Raw genomic sequence first — 19,611 nt, forward strand, 5'->3', positions numbered from 1 at the left:
TGATCAACATAACACTTAACAATTAATCCAGAATACATTTCGGCGAACCCTGACCTTTCAGTCAGGAATAACCACACCAGTTTATTCAAAGTTAGTGAATTTATTTCCCTATATTAACAAAGCTAGCACAATATAGATGTGTCTCAACACCAAATGATATATTCGATAATAGCAATGCAAATCACTAATACTATAATCTGTAATGAACTAATTGCATACATTTAGTCAGCATAACAAGGTCTCAAATTGCATCGTGCAACAAAAAGAATCCTCATCTAACCACAAATTAGCATCGGCATGTGGGACTTCATGCAAAAACAATTTAGCAACATAAATTTGGAAAACTCCTAACTAGGGATCTTATCAAAATCAGCAGTTGGTTACCTAAAAGAAACACAATGCAATTTTACAATTTCCTTTCATATTTACCAATTACGATCAGCATACAAGGAAGTCTTCGTCTCACAGGTACCGTTCCTCGATCAGCATGGGACAGGGCAAAGGGGCAAGGTGGACGGGGCAATTGCCTCACGGCGGCAAGATAAAACTACTACTTCATGCAAGGGATCAAAGTTAAAGTCTCTAGGGCAAGAATCATTTAAAGTCTCTTTCTCTCGATTAGAGAAAGCATCAAAGTCGCTTTCAAAATGGCGTCGCAGCAAGGTGGGCCATAATAGCTACGGAATGGCGCAATGTCGGGCAATAGCTGGTAATGGCTGTAATGGCAATAATGGCTGTTTTCCTCTCGTGCACCTGGTTTAAATAGACAACAGTTCAAATCCAGTAGGGTCTTCCATTGGAGGGTTCATAGGTTGGCTTCAAATTATCCAATCAAAAACAACAGTTCTCAAGCTTTTACTTAAGCATACATTATCCTTGGAGACGGGTACGCAAGTTGCAACATTTTATACCAATTAACTCACTTTCAGAGCTTCCATTGTCCGCACCTGCAGATTGACCTTGGAGCAAAGAGAAAAATGCCATGCTGGCACGAAACCTTAAGATAAGCATGTGAACGATCTCAGTGGAAAAGTACAGCTTCAAGCAAAAATACACGTTTATTAGCACATTCGAAAAATACGAGCATCTAAACCGTGAGACCAGGCAACTAGGCCAAAGCCTCCGCTAAAGTTATGCTAAGCTAAAACATTTCAAACAAGCAAATCGTAGCACACGTTTATGATTATGTCGGATTAGTGCAATTCTAATACACCACGTTATATAAAGCACGCTTATAAATGTTGGCAGACTACTCTGAGGGCACATTTTGTCCCCGTACAATCTTTATTAGTTCGGTTAAAGTCACACATGATTATTTCACTCTACGTTTATGCCCTAATAAATGTAAAACCTTCATTTCAGCTTCATCACCTGGATGCAATAAGCTTGTCTACCTAACATCTAACATGAGCTGCAGGTCTAGCCCTAATATCGTTTGCTACTCGGTCTGTACTTAGCATATACCCACTCCTCTTCCTGTTCCAATAGTATGAGACCCTTTCAAAAAATCACCCCTTTACCTCCACTGGGCCCTTAATAGGCACCTCGGTCACATACAGTGCAGCCAGTATGAATGTTTTCTTTGCATTTTAGGTCTCCGTTTATTGTTTGCACCTGGGTACTACCTGCTGCCCCTTAATGGTGGTCTGTGAGTTTAATTTGGTGTTCCAGAGACTATTCAAAATATGGGAATGCTTCACTCGTACTTTTGTGAATTGCTGTTTGGCGGTGCCATGCATAGATTATCAGTCCTCAGTCACATTTTAGAGATTCGTTATGTTGACTCAGCTTTCTTCTATTGTAGAAAATTCTTCTGTGGGTTTCATGCAACCTGTGAATCTCATTTTGCAGTCACAAAAAGTTTGTAACTGATTTGTGACTCACAAATGATGGCAACCCTCTGTAACTCGAAGAGTTACAGCTGTAACAGTTAGACTTTTAGCTTCCCCTGTGTACAGCATTTATCAGGAGAAACGTGATAATTATATAGTACACGAGTTAAGAGATAAATATATCTAATGCACGGAACTGTGCTCATACTAATTGGCATAGCCTTGAATACCAAATATCTCTATCATCAGTTTACCATCAAATTCAGGATGATACGTTTAGCATTGAGTGAGACAGCAATAAACATTTTTGTTTGATTAAGCCATTGTGACCACTTCGTATGAATGAGTGCTTTAGGAATACACATGTAATATCATCCTAGCATTTCTGCAAAATTTAAATTGAGGTGAGTGAAAGAAGCTGCCTACCTAATCCCATGTCACTTCTTTGTATCATCGCCGATTCCATTATAAGTATAGGCTGGCAAAACCCAGCTTTTAGGCTGAAGTTGCTCCACAACCCATAAGGACGCTTGGCAATGATGGGAAAATGTAGCAGAAATAAATATGCTACTTTATTTCATGCCAAACAGCAGGGTCCAGGCTTCAGGCTCAGTCCTCACCATAGTCCTGCTTCAAAGGATGCGCACTAACTGAGATGAGCACAACCAGCCACATTTCCTGTCAGCTTTTATTCTAGTGAACTAGGGAGCTTTGTGAAATGCACTAGTTTATCCCAGTCCGTAGTAATGTCCCTTTCTTGTCTTCAAATGGCAGTGAGACTCAGTACAATAAGTATGTACTAAGGGTGTTTGAGGGAGATGGAGACTCGATTGGAGAGGGAGACATTTGCACACATTCAGTCTTTTGCACAATTAATCAACTGGGTTTCCCTACCCATAACAAATAGTTGGGTAGTATTTTTGAAATGTAATATTTGTTATGGGCATTTAGGGCCAGATATATCAAGCTTTTTTGCATTCGCAAATGGGGTAAATTGTAAAAATCAGCCGTTTGCGAATGCAAAAATGGTCCCTGCGATGTATGAAAGACATTCGCAGTGTGAAAATACAGAATCGCAAAAATTGCAAATTTTTTGGAACATGCCATGGTTTTGTGGGTTGCAATCAGCGTATCGCAAATAGTGACATGAAATACCAAATCGCTATTTGCGAGATGCAAACTGCAACACAGTTTAGCGAATTGCAGTTAGCGATCTGCAAAATCATGGCGCAATTTGCGATACGCTGATTGCGACATGCAACACCATGTCACAACTGGATGCATCAAAAAGTCTTAAATTGCGAAAATTCACAGAATGGCCTTTTGCACATGCAATATACCATGAATTGAAATCAGGTGGTAACCAGGTGCAACCTATATAAAGAGGCCCAGAATGCCTCAGCCGCTCTTCCACAATGGCGGCACTCTACGTGATGGCGAGGAGGATGAGGACCCTGGCAGGATTGTGGAGAGGGAGAAGGAGACAGGAGCGCATTTTCAGAGTGCGCATAACCCTTTTGTCCAGACTGAGGAGGAAATCTATGAGAAATACAGGTTAATCTCAGCCATGATGCTTGACCTGATAGCTGATCTACAACCTATACTGCAGCGCACCACATGCAGGACCAATAGCATACCCACCCATGTGCACATATTATGCTCTCTGCACCTATTAGCATCAGGGAGCTATCAAGGGGTCAGAGCAGCAGCAGGAGGGGTCTCACAGAGTGCTCTCTCACGATTCTTCAAAGCATTTCTAAATGCCATGCTAAGCAAAATACAAGAGCACATAAGATTTCCCAACACCCCACAGGAAATACAACAAAAGAAAATCAATTTTTATCAGATTGCACAATTCCCTCATGTCATAGGTGCCATCGATGGGACACATGTAGCTATCTGTCCTCCATCGGCCACCGAGTATGTTTATCGGAACCGTGAAAACCATAATTCCATAAACATACAGGTGATTAGCAATGCCTCTTACATCATCACCGATCTTGTGGCCAGATACCCAGGTAGCACATGACTCCTACATCTTTCGCCACAGCAGGATTCATACAAGACTGCTAGCTCCTGGCGAAGGACACCTACTGGGTAAAGTAATAGATGACTCTGCTACATTGAAGTTATAGTGAAGTTATAGTAACGTCAGATTCCAACAGTACCCTTTTTACCCACTGTTCATTCCAGGAGACAGTGCCTACGCTGTGCGCACCTACATACTGATGCCCTACCTGAACCCTGCAACGCCTACAGAGAGGAGGTACAATGCTGCACACATGGCAACCCGCAGTGTGGTGAAGCGGACTTTTGGTGTCCTGAAGAGAGCTTCAGGTACATCCATTAGAGTGGAGTGGCACTACAGTACAGCCCAGAGACATGTAAAATAGTGGCCGCATGTGCAATGTTGCACAACATAGCAACGAGAAGGGGCATACCGGTTGAACCAATGGAGCCGGATTCAGAAGAAGATGGTGATCCCTTACCACCACATCACCCAGTAGACAGGACCAGTACAGCAGAGGGCAGGCAAAGACGTGCTGACATCATGTGCAACCATTTCTAATGTAAGTAATGACAACACCACTGCAATTTTTTGTCTTTCCGCAGTTAGCAACTTTATTACCTTGACTTCAGGTAATGTATGTGTCAATAGGACATAGCCATGAACCATAGGCTACCATGTGCAAATAACAATGTCTCATTATTAGCATCATAGTATAACTGTACAGCTACATGTTACAGTACTCCCCTGTAGGCCTTAACATTAGTTCCTATGTCCACGAACTCCACTTGAGTGCTCAGTGGCCTCACTGGCACCTCTTGTAGCAGGTTAACTGGCAGTACTGTGTCTGGTACTGCGACGCCTAGGATCCATCACAGGGGCTGTAAGACTGCTGAGGCTAGAGAACTCCTCACCATCTCCACCACCCAGTTCGCTATTTGTAGCATTGCATGCTGTCTGCATTGCATCCAGGACATTGGTTATTTGCACCAAGCCCTGTGCAACGTCCCGCTCCACCTGTATGCCCACAGCACGTCGTGACATCATGGCAGTTGAGCTAGCAAGCCGATTGACCGATCTGCAGAACCCATTAAACCTTCTCATAAATTGGTGATGGCGCCTACAGTGGCTGACACCCTCCTGCTGAATCTCAGTGCAGAGGTCCCTAATGACATTTGTCAAGTCCTTTGTGTTTTCGGCTGCTGTTTGCTGTCCCCTGTGCAGTGATTCCAAATGCTTGTTCATTGTGCCCATGTTCTGATTGAATGACACCAACTGCCTGTGCATTGACCTCATGTGTTTGCATTGCAGGCGCTGCACTTTCAGCATGGAAGCTTCAAATCTGCCAAAGATTGATGGGCCCTCTCTTTCCTCTGTGCACTGTCTGCCTGCATCATGATGCCTCCTGAGGGGAGTTGACTGATGCTGGGACAGGGACTGATTTGTTCCTGTGGATCTATCCTCTGGGGGTGGTGTGGGGAGTTCATCCGGCATCTCATCTGAGTCCAGGTTGTACTCTGGGAGAGGTAAAACCCTTGCCCTGCGTCTGGTTGGTGCAATACTGAGAGACCCACTTGTGTTGGAGTTGGACTGTGGCTGTTTCAACATCCCCCACATTTCCACTTTCTGCTGCAGCAGGGCCCGGGACATCTGCAACGACAATGTGCAGCATGTCATTAATGTATATATCACAATAAGTAGCACAATAGTAAATTTCCTTCTCTAACATCGTATCACTGTGACGTGTGTGTGTTGTTTCTTTATGTGGCTTAACACCAAGTTGTTTTTAATGTGGTTTATTGACCTTTGGATTGTGGCCTGTCACTCCCATAAGGCATTGTTGTGTTGTATGTAAGATGTGGCATGGACTACTTATCACGCTGCATCAAGCTAATAGCTATTTCTAGGGGACATTTGTACATTCACATATGGGGATCCGCATCATTACTGCCCTTATCTTTGCTGGTGCTGGGTGTCCCTGAGGTGTCAATGTCAGTGACACCACTGATGGCTTACGGAAGCAGTGTGGACTCCACCATGTCTCCCATTGGTGTGGACGGTGTCTGGATGGGTGGTCCTCCTCCGGTGCTCCTTGCCTTCTTTAGCCTGGTGGCTGCCCTTTCTTTGGCATGGGAACGCAGATCATACCATCTCTTGCGAATTTCCTCCACAGAGCACTGCGCAACACCCATTGCACAGATTTTTGTCTGGATTTCCAACCAGAGTTTCCTTTTCTCACTTTCAGGGACCTGTAGTGAGTTCTTCCCAAAGAGTTTGTCATGGTTCCTGACAACCTCCTCAGTGAACACCTCCAATTCCTGCTCACTGAATTTGAGCTTGCTCTTCCTGTCTCCCTTGTCCTTCACCTTTTCATCAGTGGCCATGTTGCAATTTGGTCCTGGCTTGATCACAAGGCTGGCTCCCTGGTGCTGGGCTCTGTCTCCCTGCCTGCTCCTGTGGGTGTGGCTCCTGGAAACAGCATGGGCTGACTCACTTCCTGGTTGTGATGTCATCAGGATGTTGCGGTTTTCCATTTTCACAATTTGTGATTTCCAGATACCGAATTGCAAATGATTTGTGATTTGGTATTTGCTAATCGCAAATTAAGTTTGCAAATTTTGAGAAATTGCAAATACCGACTCACAATTTTGATACATCCCATTTCTAAAATATCGATTTCTTAAAATTCGCTATTTAAGAAATGCAAACCGGGAGCTTGATACATCTAGCCCTTAATGCTATAGCAGTATTGTATTGCGGGATCGTATTGTTAGCCGGCATAATCACAGTGCCAGTGCTGATGTCTATTAACCTGTATCCCTTGTTCCACAGTGTTCATGGCTCTGTCTTCGACACGTATCCCCATGTACCACAAGTCATGTATCTCTGTTTCTGCATCCCATTTTCATGTGCCACGTTTGGACTGTGGCATTGTCTCATGCACCTGTGTCCCTATGCCTCAGTCTCAGACTCCTTGTATCAGTCCCCCTTGGATGTTGTCCCAATATCCCTCTGACAAAGCCTATTTGTTTCAACGTGCCCATTTTCCAGTGCCAGTGTCACTGTCTCCGCATTTCTGATTCTGTTTTCCTGTGTTAATGTCACACTGTCAATGCCTAGATCCCTGTGAGATGGCCTCTGTGTCAACATCCTAGAATTCATGTTCTTGAAACACTGTCCCCATGTCTGCCACCAATTCAGTGCCCGTGCTGACCCAGTGTTAATAGCTCCGTCTTCAATGCTTAGTTTCTCTGTTTTGCATGATCTTTTCATGTAGGCAGTAGAACCTTTTCCATGTCTGTGTTCCTATGCCATCTTCTCTTGTCATTGCCCTGGCATCAAGAATTCAATTTTGAGCGTTTTATTATCAAAGTTCCTGTGTCAATGTTTCCACGTCGGAGTTTCATGCCAATGTCTTTGTTTCAGTTTCCACAACCTTCTTGTCAGTGTTAGGGTCTAAATGTCCACAAACTAGTGTCAACTTGTCAATATTTATGAGCTAGGGCCCCATAGTGAAAGTCAGTGGTCAGTGTCAGTGCCACTGCACCAGACTGTTCCCAGTGTTAGTGGCTATGTGAAGGCACCTTTTGTGAAAGTCAGGTTCCCCATATCAAGGTTCCTGTGTAAGTCTTTCCTTGTCACTCTGCTAGGATCAATGTGTCAATGTGCATTTGTCTTCCTGTCAATGTCCCTGACTTAGGCGGTCATTCTGACCACGGCGGGCGGCGGTAGCCGCCCGCCATGCGGTTACCGCCATTTGGCCGCTCCGCGGTCAAAAGACCGCGGCGGCCATTCTGGCTTTCCCGCTGGGCCGGCGGGCGCCCGCCAAAGGAGCGCCCGCCGGCCCAGCGGGAAAGGCCCTGCAACACAGAGGCCGGCTCCGAATGGAGCCGGCGGTGTTGCAGGGGTGCGACGGGTGCAGTGGCACCTGTCGCGATTTTCACTGTCTGCAAAGCAGACAGTGAAAATCTTTATGGGGCCCTGTTAGGGGGCCCCACGACACCCGTTCCCGCCATCCTGTTCCTGGCGGTAAGAACCGCCAGAAACAGGGTGGCGGGAAGGGGGTCGGAATCCCCATGGCAGCGCTGCAAGCAGCGCCGCCGTGGAGGATTCCCTGGGCCAGGGGAAAACCGGCGGGAAACCGCCGGTTCCCCTTTTCTGACCGCGGCTTTACCGACGCAGTCAGAATAGCCCTGGAAGCACCGCCAACAGGCTGGCGGTCCCCGGCCCTGGCAGTCATGGACCGCCAGGGTCGGAATGACCCCCTTAGTGTCCCTGTTTGTGTCTTTCTAGGAGTATCTCACTGTCTGCATGCCATTGTTCCTGTGCCAATGCCCACGCTTCTGTAGAGCCATTGTTCCAATACCCTCATTCTATTGCCCCTTTACCCTCAAGTGAGTGACTGTATTGCTGTGTTGTTGCTGATGTCTATGTTTCAGAGTCTGTGTCAGTGCATTACTGCAATCTGTATGTCAGTATCCCAATGCCAATACCCCCATCTCTATGTTCTAAACCAAGTGCCACTATTACACAGTCACAATTTGAGTGTGGTCATCTAGTTTGCTTGTGTAGTGCTTATACCACCAAAAGCTGCCATAAATTTATATATATATATATATATATATATAAATAAAGGAAGGATGGTGATTCTCAAATTAACACGCATAGAGAATCTTGATTTCATTAAAGACAACGGAGGCTAACATTATGAAATATCCTTTTATTACATCCATACAAAAAGAAATCACCTTGAAATAAACCTCTATGCAAATGTTAGTCTGATACATTGAAATGTATTTAATATTTCTTCTAAATTCTACTGTACTTGCCATCTTATACCCTCTCTTTAATGAAATCAAGATTCTCTATGCATGTTAATTTGAGAATCACCATTTCATTACTAGACCCGAGGGTACCATTATGCATGGTTAAAGCCATCCAATGCCACACAACATACATGTTCTATAGGTCTTAAATATAACCTGGAAAAAGTATTTGCATTCAACCAATCTGCTGTCTTTAAGATCTCAGGTAACAACCCACCTGCCCAAAAAACCTTACTAGCCATAGAACCCCTGGAAGAATGGGCACCAAGCCTAGAAAGATCCGCACCTGCTTCACTCATAACCATACATACCCATATGGCTAATGTAGCTGTAGATATTGTCTTATAAGGTCTGGCAGCTGATCGACACCATGCGCTCAGGACTCCTGGATCTTGCTCTCATACTTTCTCATACAATGCACCACACATAACTTTTCACACTCATGGGAAAAAGGGGTAAAAGACTGAATCAGACACTGTCTTTGTTCTTTTCCAAATGTCAAAGTGTACCCTTTCTGGAGACTAAAATCTATTAGATATTTCTAAAGCTGTAACCTCGAAAACCATCCTAAACTAAATCAAACAGACCAAGGTTGCTTAATTCAAAGATATTTGTTTAAAAGAAAAGTAATGAAGTAAAAAGCTTGACACTTAAGCTGACATCCCAGAGAGACTCATAACGAGCCATGGAAGGTCACCCTAGTCTCACACTCTTCATCACTTGTCTTATTTGAAGTTCACTCCTAACTGAAAAATTATTATTGTCTTTGAGACAAGGTTTACTTTCCACTCTAAAACCAAAGGATACTCTTCTCTGTTTGAATCCTGCAGAAGACCCAAGGATACTGGACCAATCGAGGTATGGTGACTGCAAGTTCCATAACCCCTTCAAACCTGAGACCTACAAAATGGTGTCACCAAAATAATGTTGCAGGCTTCCGACCTTACCTTCCTCAAAAATCTCTGAATTATGGACAAGGGGGAAAGGCCTCCTTCCGTAGTCCTGCAGAAAGGCGTCCACAGCAGCTGCCTCTGTATATGGCAACCAAATGAAATACCTGGGAACCTGATAGGTCATCCTGCTTGCAAATAAATCTACCTGAACCAGACCCCATAATCCTTGTATCAGACTGGACACCTCTGGGTTTAACTACCAATCGCTGGCGTTCCGGAGAATAAACTCCACTCCTGACACAATCTTGTGATCCCAACACAAATACCAAATTTGTCTCACCTGATCTGCCAATGCCTTTGACCTCGAACCCGCTAATCGGTTATTACAAGATACTATTGTAAAATTGCCTAACCTAATCAGTGTGCCTGAGTTCGCCAATGATTTCCTGAAGCTCAGTCCCGCTAACATTTGTAAACAATTTATATGAAGCGACTGTTCCTCCTTGAACCATTTTCCAGCTGTTTCTAAATGATTCAGACAAGCTTCCCAGTCCAAATAGCTGGCATCTGATTCCAAAACTAGGTCAGGAACATTCTGAAAGATGGCCTTGCCATCCCAAGCCTTGAGATTCCTCAACCACAATTCTAGATCCTCTCAAGCATCCACAGACAGAGGAAGAGAGTCCCAGTACCATAAGCCTTTCTTCAGTCCCCAAGCCTTCATACTCTGAAGGCCCCTGTAATGTAAGAGGGCAGGGGAAATGGCCTGAAGGGAGGATGATAAAATCCCCAAAACTCTTGCAAGATCCCTTAGGAAAATTACCTCCTTTGACAACACAGTTCTCACTTCCTTCTTTATTTTTGTCACCACCTTCTGAGGGAAAATCAACTGAGATAGTAGAGTATCTTCCTGGAAACCCAAAAATTCTAGATAGTGAGTGGAAACCCTAACAGATTTCTCTGTATTCACTAGGAAACCCAGACTCTCCAGAAGCTTGATTGTCCATGCCAAATGTTCTAAAAGCTCCAACATGTCATAGGACATTAGCAAAATGTCACCCAAGTATATAATTAGCCAAACTCCCCTGTGTCTGAGGAAGGCACACCTTGGTAAAAACCACAAAGCTGAGGACAGCTCGAAGGGGAGGCAAAGGAACTGGTAAAGAACACACCTCCAGGTGAAACACAGATACTTCTGACTGTCCCCATCAAGTGTATCATGAAGTAAGTGTCCTTGAGCTCTAACTTCACTAACCAATCCACCATCTGCAAAATGTCTCTTAAAAGATGGATACCCTCCATTTTGAAGTGTCTGTAGATCAGAAATTTGTTCAACTCCCTTAAATGTATGACAGGACGCCAACCTGTGTCCTTCTTCTTTACTAGGAAAGCTGTACTCACCAAGCCTCCTCATCTTTCCTGATCTGGGACATAAATCAATGCCCCTTTCCAACATCTGGGCCACTTCTGAATCTATCAGAGACATCTGCTCTGCATCTAATGCAAATTCCTTGTGTTGCGTGACCTGAACTGGTAATTCCCAAAACTCTATCCTGAAACCAACAAGAGTTTCTAAACCTCAAGTAACCCCTGTAATTGTTTCCGAATTGTGGATACAAAATGTCAATCTTCCTCCTACCTTCCCCCTACCTTTAACTGGGAAGAACTAAAACCCCTCACCTTGTGATCTGGAGCTTGAACACCTAGATCTTCCACCAGTGGATTGTGAGCCTCTCCCCCTCTGGGGGTAGAAGTTTGAATTGGGGCAGTAGCTGCTGCCATACTTACCATAGTTCCTTAGTTCTTTGCATAAAATTGGGACTCAAAGGCACCGCGGCTGGCAGCTAGTCCCCTCCTGTCAGCCTATCCAAAAACAACCCTGGAGCCGAAGGCCCTTCACATATTAGTTTATGCCTTATTGAAGTCAGTAAAAGTGAAAACATATTTCCTTAAGGACATTACAAAGCTTTACCCAAAGAGGAGTCTTTTCAGGTCCCCCATGTCCTCTCTAGCTGAGAGGTCAGCCAACCTAGGATTCATCTGCATAAGCACTGCATTCCGCCTGTGTGTTATCAGGCTCACATTGGTATTACCCATCATGCAAATGGCACATTGTGCCCAACCCCTCAACAGATCTATATTAGCTATGCAAATTTGTGTCTTTGGCCTCCTCTGCCATTTCAAGGATGCAGGTAAGCTGACCCAGGATGTTGAGGACTTTGTACTGACACTCTTTTGGTCATTTCTCAATACCCTTTATATGGTCCGTAAAAAACTTAAACAAAAATATTATAAGTTCCGGTTTGAGGCTAGATAAGATTGAAATCTTAACCTCAGTAGAGGGTCTAGAGCATTCGGCCTGAACCAAATTACAGGTCACCTTTTAAAGGGACTTCCTGACCCAGTGCTTTAAGTTTTTAGCACTGTAGTCCATTGGCCACCACTCTGCACTGTGTGTATGCTTTATCATGGTGGGATTAAACATCTCTCCCCAAACCGGTCTTTTACTTCATTGGATATTGAGGCCTGTTCCAGGTCATCATCCAGGCTTCTCAAAAGATCACAGCTGTCTTGCAGATCAAAAACATAATAGTCCCAATCCTGATCATCATAGGCAATATTGTCTGCAGTGGGGTTTAGACTGCCCCCTAACTCTTTTTTGCCATGAAGGTCACTTTTTCCCAGCATGACAAAAAAGGCCAACCTTTCTCTGCAACTCGTCAAGGTGGCCCCTTTCCTTTGTGCTGCAAGGAAGATCACTTTCTATTGTAGTGCAAAGGCTACCTGCGCAGTAGGCATGGCTTAATGCCTTCTTGGTATGTTTCCTCTTGAGGAAAACCTTTCCCCCTCCAAGAGGTTCAGAGGTAAAAGGGGAGTCCCCATTAAAGAGGGAGGAAAAATTCTCATCTGTAGGGGCGTCCCTCTTCCTCTTACCCAGTGAGAAGTCCATCACCTCCTTCACAAAGGACCTAAGCTCCTCTTAAAAAAAAACTTTAATTGATTCTCCCATGAAATCAGTTACCACCAGGGACTGGCGATTAGAGCCTTCTGTTCCTGTTTTTTCAATAGAAGACCAGGATCTTAAGAATCTGGTATGTAAAAACACACGACAACGCAGAGTAAATAAATAAAAAAAGACAAACTGTATAATGAAAATAGGGAGCAACATAGTTCTTGACCAGAACACTGATTGACTGATTGATTGATTGATGCAAATGCTGCCAGGCCACTGTCCCTTTCAAAAGGGTGGAAATTAAAACAAATTCCTTTAAGTGGAGAGATGAGGGCACGACAGCGGCACAAAAGCTACCTTGCCTACCTCCAGAAGGAATCACTTCAAAGGTGGCCACGGCATTAACAGGGGCATGATTTACAGAATGCACATAAGCTCCAACAAAGCAAATTACGGCCGCAAAGGACCAGGAAAGAGGAAAAAACCCTGATGAGTCTTAAATAGAAGGAAAAGAGCACTCACAAATGATTAGGTGAGGAAAGAACTTTTTATTATTTAAATAATAACAATGAAAGCAAAAGAAAAAACACAAAGGATGACATAACCTAAAGTCCTATACTCACCTAGCCCAACCATAAATTGGAGGGCACAACAGACACATGTACGCCCAAGCATAAAACAATGAGTATGATCAACAGTGCAAACACAAAGTCACAAGAAGGTATTTAGCTTGTTGAGGAGAGGCAATCAAAAAAGGAGGATGTCTGCATGCAGTGAATATTTATGTGTCTTGAACATTCTACTTGCTTTGTGATGTGTTATTATTCTTTAAAGGGCTCCATGTTGGAGAAGCAATGAAAGGTCATCGCATAATGACTCAACGAGACTTACTAGCCACTATATTGAAAAAGGACATAGAGAGTACGAAATGGAGAGGTATGTGGTTGAGAAAATAAAACAGACACGTAGAGAAATTATGCAACCACTCATTTTATTTTAACAAAAATGGATATGGAGGCTCCATACAGATCTATATCACTAACTGATGGGATACCGTGGGGCATCATGAACAGATGACCACAAATTTATGAGTGTTAATCAATATGTGGGATGCTCCATAATTTTATTTTGTTATTTTTTGCCCTACACATTGTGTCAAAAATATACATATATCCTCCCTCTTTGACAAAAACAAACATAATTTTGCCCAGCATAGGTTTATTTTGGGCCCCCCTAAAAAAGACAATTGACTGCTTTTTTCCCCCTTTTTTCCTTTCTTTGACCTGTGACTTAGTGTATTGAACAGCTAATAGACAGAGTCATATTCATCCTTTGACTGGGTTACTCTAGTAAGATGCCATCTTTTGGTGCTGGTCATTTGGTTATTTAAATACAAGTAGCCTGTGATCTCGACACACTAATGAAGAGAAAACTATTTTTCCCAGCACTGCTAGCTTTGGCACTGGTTGATGATGTGATTATGGGCATCAGGAGGCACACCGCCTCTTGCAATCTTCACACAATTGTGAAGGGGGAACTACCAGTCCCATCACTACTATCCCATCACTACTATCCACTACTATGTGGACAGGCTGGTGACGTGTCTAAATGCCGTCCCAGGCGTATCGTCACCCCCTGACATTCAGCACACCTGGGGCTTCTTAAATCACTTGTCCGCACCAGTACACCAGGTGCTGGGAGAAGGTCTGCCTAGGTGGACATGCACAGTGGGCCTTTTGACGACGCGCGTACTATTGTTGGTGGAGTTCTCTTCAGCCAAATAACATTTCTAAGCTACCTAATGAGGGATTGTTCATGAGAGTATGAATGTGTGAGGATGTTTTTGTGGGTGCTTAAGCTGTGGTTGTCTGGGGTCTGTTCTGAGTAAGCACACACATTGCTTACAGAAGCATGTCATTAGTTAGAAACAACTGATACCAATGATACGAATCAGCAGTACTCCACACTGGACCCCTTTGTGCTACCTGACATATTGTACTTTTGTGTCGCAAAATACATGAGCACAATATATGTAGCATATACATGAAGTCTGGTTTCACTTCCAGTGTGTGAAGAAGATTGAGAGACATGGGTGTGAAAGAGATCGCCCTCCTACAGTAAACACAAATGAATGCGTGCTGTGATTGGTTTGGTGTCAAGATGTGTCGTAGTTGGGCTCTTGCTTCTAGGCGACACTGATGGTTTACGGATGACAGCTCTTTTGTTTGTAGGCAACTAAGCCAATCCTACAACACGTCACAACTGTTGGCCCAACCCTCGTGGCTCACAAGCAGTACCTCACCAGAAACCCAAACAGGAAAAGGTTATTTTTGCAGTCTTTACACATGGACTCTAGAGTGTGATATCTCAGGGAAGTCATGGTAAAACAGAGAGTACCCTTTTCTCAGATGAGCAATAAGTCTCAGTCACACACAGGCAATAAAGCAGATGCAGTAAGGTTTTCAATTGGTTTATTAAAAAGACTGCAATCTACTGTAAAATGCATGAGCTGCAATGAATATGATAATGCACAGTGCAAAAAGCATAATCATGAAAATGAGAGTCGTGAATACAAGGACCCACACCATCTTGCAATAAACATAAGATGTAAAATAGACCCTAATTCCCCAGCATGGAGAACCTAATCTCTAACCTAAAAAGAGCTAGGAGTGATAAGCCTAATCTGCCAGTACCGTGTCATGAGAAGCACCTCCCCAACCCTTGTTACCTTGAAATGAGGTCTCTAGAAAAGACACTGTGGGGACACAAATCCTGGATCTGCACAGGGCAACGTGTAGCATAGATAGCGTTGATGACATCTGGTAGGAATCCTTCTGATAGCCTTGTCTGCATGAGATGTATTTATACAGATCTTGTATGACCTCTGACGCAAGTATGTTCCCAAACAATAGATAAGAAGGCATGTTTGGGCGGCAATTATATAAACAATTCCCTCCAAAAGTACATTATGTTCCTTCCCCACGTAAGTGGGAAAGGGACATGATGTGAATACCTACGTATATCACATGTCTTTGACACTGATTGTGACACCTTCACAGAAAGGCACTGATAACATGAAATCAAAACATCTTCCTAACTACAAACATAGCAGCTATCTTGGAAGAAATAATTAAATAAATGTGCTAAAACAGAGCAAGCTAAGTAGGTTAAAAGTCACAAGGTGGTGGAGGCCAAGGTCTGCAAGCCAGAAGGCTAAGCAAACTTCTGATTCCCAATAAAACTGAATAGGATCCACTACAGATGTTTCATCTCACCATCCTTACAACTGGCCATGATCCAGCGTGTGTCTTTTTTCATTCTGATGACGTGTGTACATGATTCTCTGACATCAACTACTTCTGACAATCAGTACTGAGTGGTTAACTATTGACAACTGATACCTTGTGGGCCAGTATGAATCTTTGATATTTGAAGAATAGTAAAGAATAGTAAATGAATGGTGTAAATGAGATGGATGTCTATCTGTATGTAGAACACTACATACCTTAACAATTCTCCCTAATCATTGTGATACCAGTGTGTGACTAAAAAGGACACCATCCCCTTCCCAGACCAGGAGCCAGTATCCCCTAAAATCTAGGCTAAGATTTTATCTATTTATTTATCTTTGTGTCGTTTACTTGAAATGCTACTGACACACCAGGATAAAGTACATTTACTACAGAACTTTGCATAAACATTTCCACCAGTAGAAATCAAAAACTGCTGAGGGTGTAAATGAATATCCAAAATTTGTGCACACAGTTTCCACATAAACATGTGCTAGTTTGCAGTGTTTGCAGTGAATTCCCACTTGCAAGACCACACCACTGTGTGAGATAGAAACTCATACAAGGAATGCTCACACCAGTAATTTTTAATTCTTTATGTCTTTATTTTCATTCTTTTTATAAACAAGGTATTGTACCAGTATCATCACTCAAGTATGATTTGCCTGGGATGAAAATTGATGAAACAGTGTAATTTGGCACAAGCATGCTGAATCAGATAGGGATCATCATCCCTGAAGAATGCCCCAGACCTATTTATGCTATTTCAGAGGGCGGAATCATGGCGGCTAATTAAGACGCGCTGAACCATTGACCTCAGCAGTACCAAAGTACTTTAATTTTAGACATACCAGAGGGCACACCATTATTAAATGTGATATACCGCGTGTCCCCACAGTAATTTTAGATAATCTGGATCCCCCCCTCTGTCCAGTAGCTTTGATTTAAGAACTCCCTCCTGTCTGGGTCCATCAAGAGGTTGAGTCCGCCCTGGTAGTACTCTCTTACCATGGTGGAGAGAGGTTGCCGATGATGGAGCATGACATGAATAAGTGTGTGAGGCTGCCTCTTCCATCAGAAAGAGTTTGCCTTGATTTCGGCTAGGTCAAGAGTCCTGTTGTACCCCTACTTGGGTTGAGATGTGTTTACACACTCAGGGCAACAGGCTATAATGTTTATGAGCTACCATACATGATGTGATGAAGTGTGAGTTAACAGTTGCACATGCAATTTAATAGTTACTCAGTTTTAACTTATTATATGTATAGAAATCTTTTTCGTCATCTTTTTTCCAATGCTTACATTTACATACAATTTTAGGTTCAGATAATTGTCATTCAACTCCTAAATATATTCTGTGAGCAGCCCCACATTGCTCTACTAGATGTTCAGTAAGTCATCAATAAATCATAACCATTTTATGAGATGTGCATGGTACTTTGACATTGTTGTGGCCCAAATTACCATTCTTTCCACCAAGACAAAAAGATGTTGGTATAAAATGGTGCAAATGGATTTTCCATGACTACTCTGCATTTAAATACAATATTTACCATCAAGACAAAAGTTGTTGTGGAGGGATTACTTATATGAATTCTAACACAATGTAGTTATGATAAAGGTAGTGTGCATTCCTCTGTAGCATTTCGTAGTGTCAAACTAAAAGTAAAGTTTAATAGATATGTATACTGGCACCACATTTGAAGTGCCTGAAATGCAGAAGTATTAAATTTTAACACATATCTTGAAACATCTTTGTTCTTGCACACATGATTTTTACTTTAATACAAAGAGGATATAAATATGTTTATATAAATGGACCTTAGACATTAGTTCTCCCAGGGAGTCCATTTGAAAAACCTTGTACCTCCCACAGACGTTGAAAGAGCAGTGCTTTAAAAAATGTATCAACATCCAATAGTTCTGTATTCGACTACCCAGCTAGTCATGTAAACTAGTGAGTTCTGAACTCTTTAGTCAGCCATTGTGTTTCCAAAGCATGTTAGATTACCTAATAGTCTCATAATTTCAATTCATATGTTATCATATCTACTATCCCCAGTCCACCCAATCTGTCAATGGGTTTAAAAATGATTTGCCTCTTTTCAGTATCCCTAACCCTTGCCAATTAGCTTATGACTGAATGTGTTTCATATTTAAAATAGACTACTGAATTCTTTCTAAATTCTGCACCACGTTTTTTAGAAAAACTTCAGCCTTATCTATCTTATCTTTAAGCACACAAAACCTAGAGACCTGATGTACGAAATTTCCATTCACAGTATGATTTTGCAGATCACACACCAACTTTTTGCAAATGGAATGAAATTTGTACTAATAGGTTGGTTCACAAAATTCTGAATCGTAGTGGTTTTCATTGTGTCCTACCTCATCAATATTTATGCAGTAGTTCAGAAATTGCAATTCAGATTCACTGGATGCCATCAAAGAGATAGGGGCCTGCTGGGGACAGCAGAGCACCATGTATGTGATACCATTTTAAACAAAGTCAACTTTTTTAAAAGCAGCCCATTTATGTTAAAGGAAACAGGGTCTCATTTAAAAAGAAAATGTTTTTGTTTCTTTGGTTGAGAGTTGGCAATGGCCCTGTGTACCACTCCCTTTCCTCAACAAACTTTTTTCTTAACATTCACAAAGGAGAAGGGGTCTGAAGGAGACATCCTTTGTGGTGTTTCTAAAATTTTTGTAACTGGATTTCAGTCACAAGATTTTAATACTTACCTTAAGGAATCTCCATTTGGAAGGGATGACCTAAACTTGCCTCTTCTAAATAACCATCTGTTGTAAGTTTCTAAACCAATTTTGTGATTCAGAATCTAGTTACAAAATGAGAAAATGGATTGATGGCCTCATTATGAGTGTGGTGGTCTGAGGACGGCCATACTCGGAGTGAGAGTCGCCCTGCCACACTCCAGGGGGTCTGACTGCCACATTACAACCCTGGCGGGTGGACCATCCTAAAAACTGCTGTCTCCGGCAGGAACATGGTTCCTGATGTGGTGGCGGCAGCCTGAGTTGTACTCAGCCAGGGCTGTGGTGAACTCAGCGCCACCTGGCTGATTACAGCACAGCTTTTTGCCAGCCTTGCCATGCAGAGACCCCGCTATGAAAAAGCTGGCAGAAAATCAGTGCCAGGGGAAGAAGGGGGGGCTCTGCACTGCCCATGCCCAGCACCATCGGAATGCGCACAGTGCGCATCCTGAGGGTGCTGGAGTGCTACGATCTTGGCCTCAGCTCCCTCAAGTGAGCTGAGATCAATATCGTAGCACTGTTCCCACCGGGCAGCCCGGAGGGAACTGTGTACTGCAATGTTCCCGCTGGTCAGCCCGGCTGGAATACTGTGATACACTTGGGAGGTACATCACTGCCATGGCGGTGGCGTTCTACCTGTGAGTTTGGCGGTCCCACGGTGGGACCAACAAACTCATAATGACGCCCTTAGTACCTAATAAAAAGCCATTTTGTAGTTGCAAACCTGTGAGTTTTGGAATCGCAGGCTTTGCAACTGTAAAATGACTATGTACAGCAGGACATACATTTTTCTTTAAACTGCTTTCCCCTGGAAAATGGGTGAATGCGAATTTATGGAAAATGGGAAACAAATGAAAATACTTTATTGCAGTAGTCATGTCTTCTTTTCTTCATACAAAGTCCTGGTGGGGAAAACAGACCACTGTGACATGTCTAAAGCATTTGTTCTGACATTTAATCAGGTCCTATACAGGAACAACATTCTCCTTATGAGGTATGTTTTCGACAATAAGAAACAAATGATGAAAAGAAAATAA

This window comes from Pleurodeles waltl, chromosome 6 (assembly GCF_031143425.1).
Source record: "Pleurodeles waltl isolate 20211129_DDA chromosome 6, aPleWal1.hap1.20221129, whole genome shotgun sequence".
Lineage (NCBI taxonomy): Eukaryota > Metazoa > Chordata > Amphibia > Caudata > Salamandridae > Pleurodeles > Pleurodeles waltl.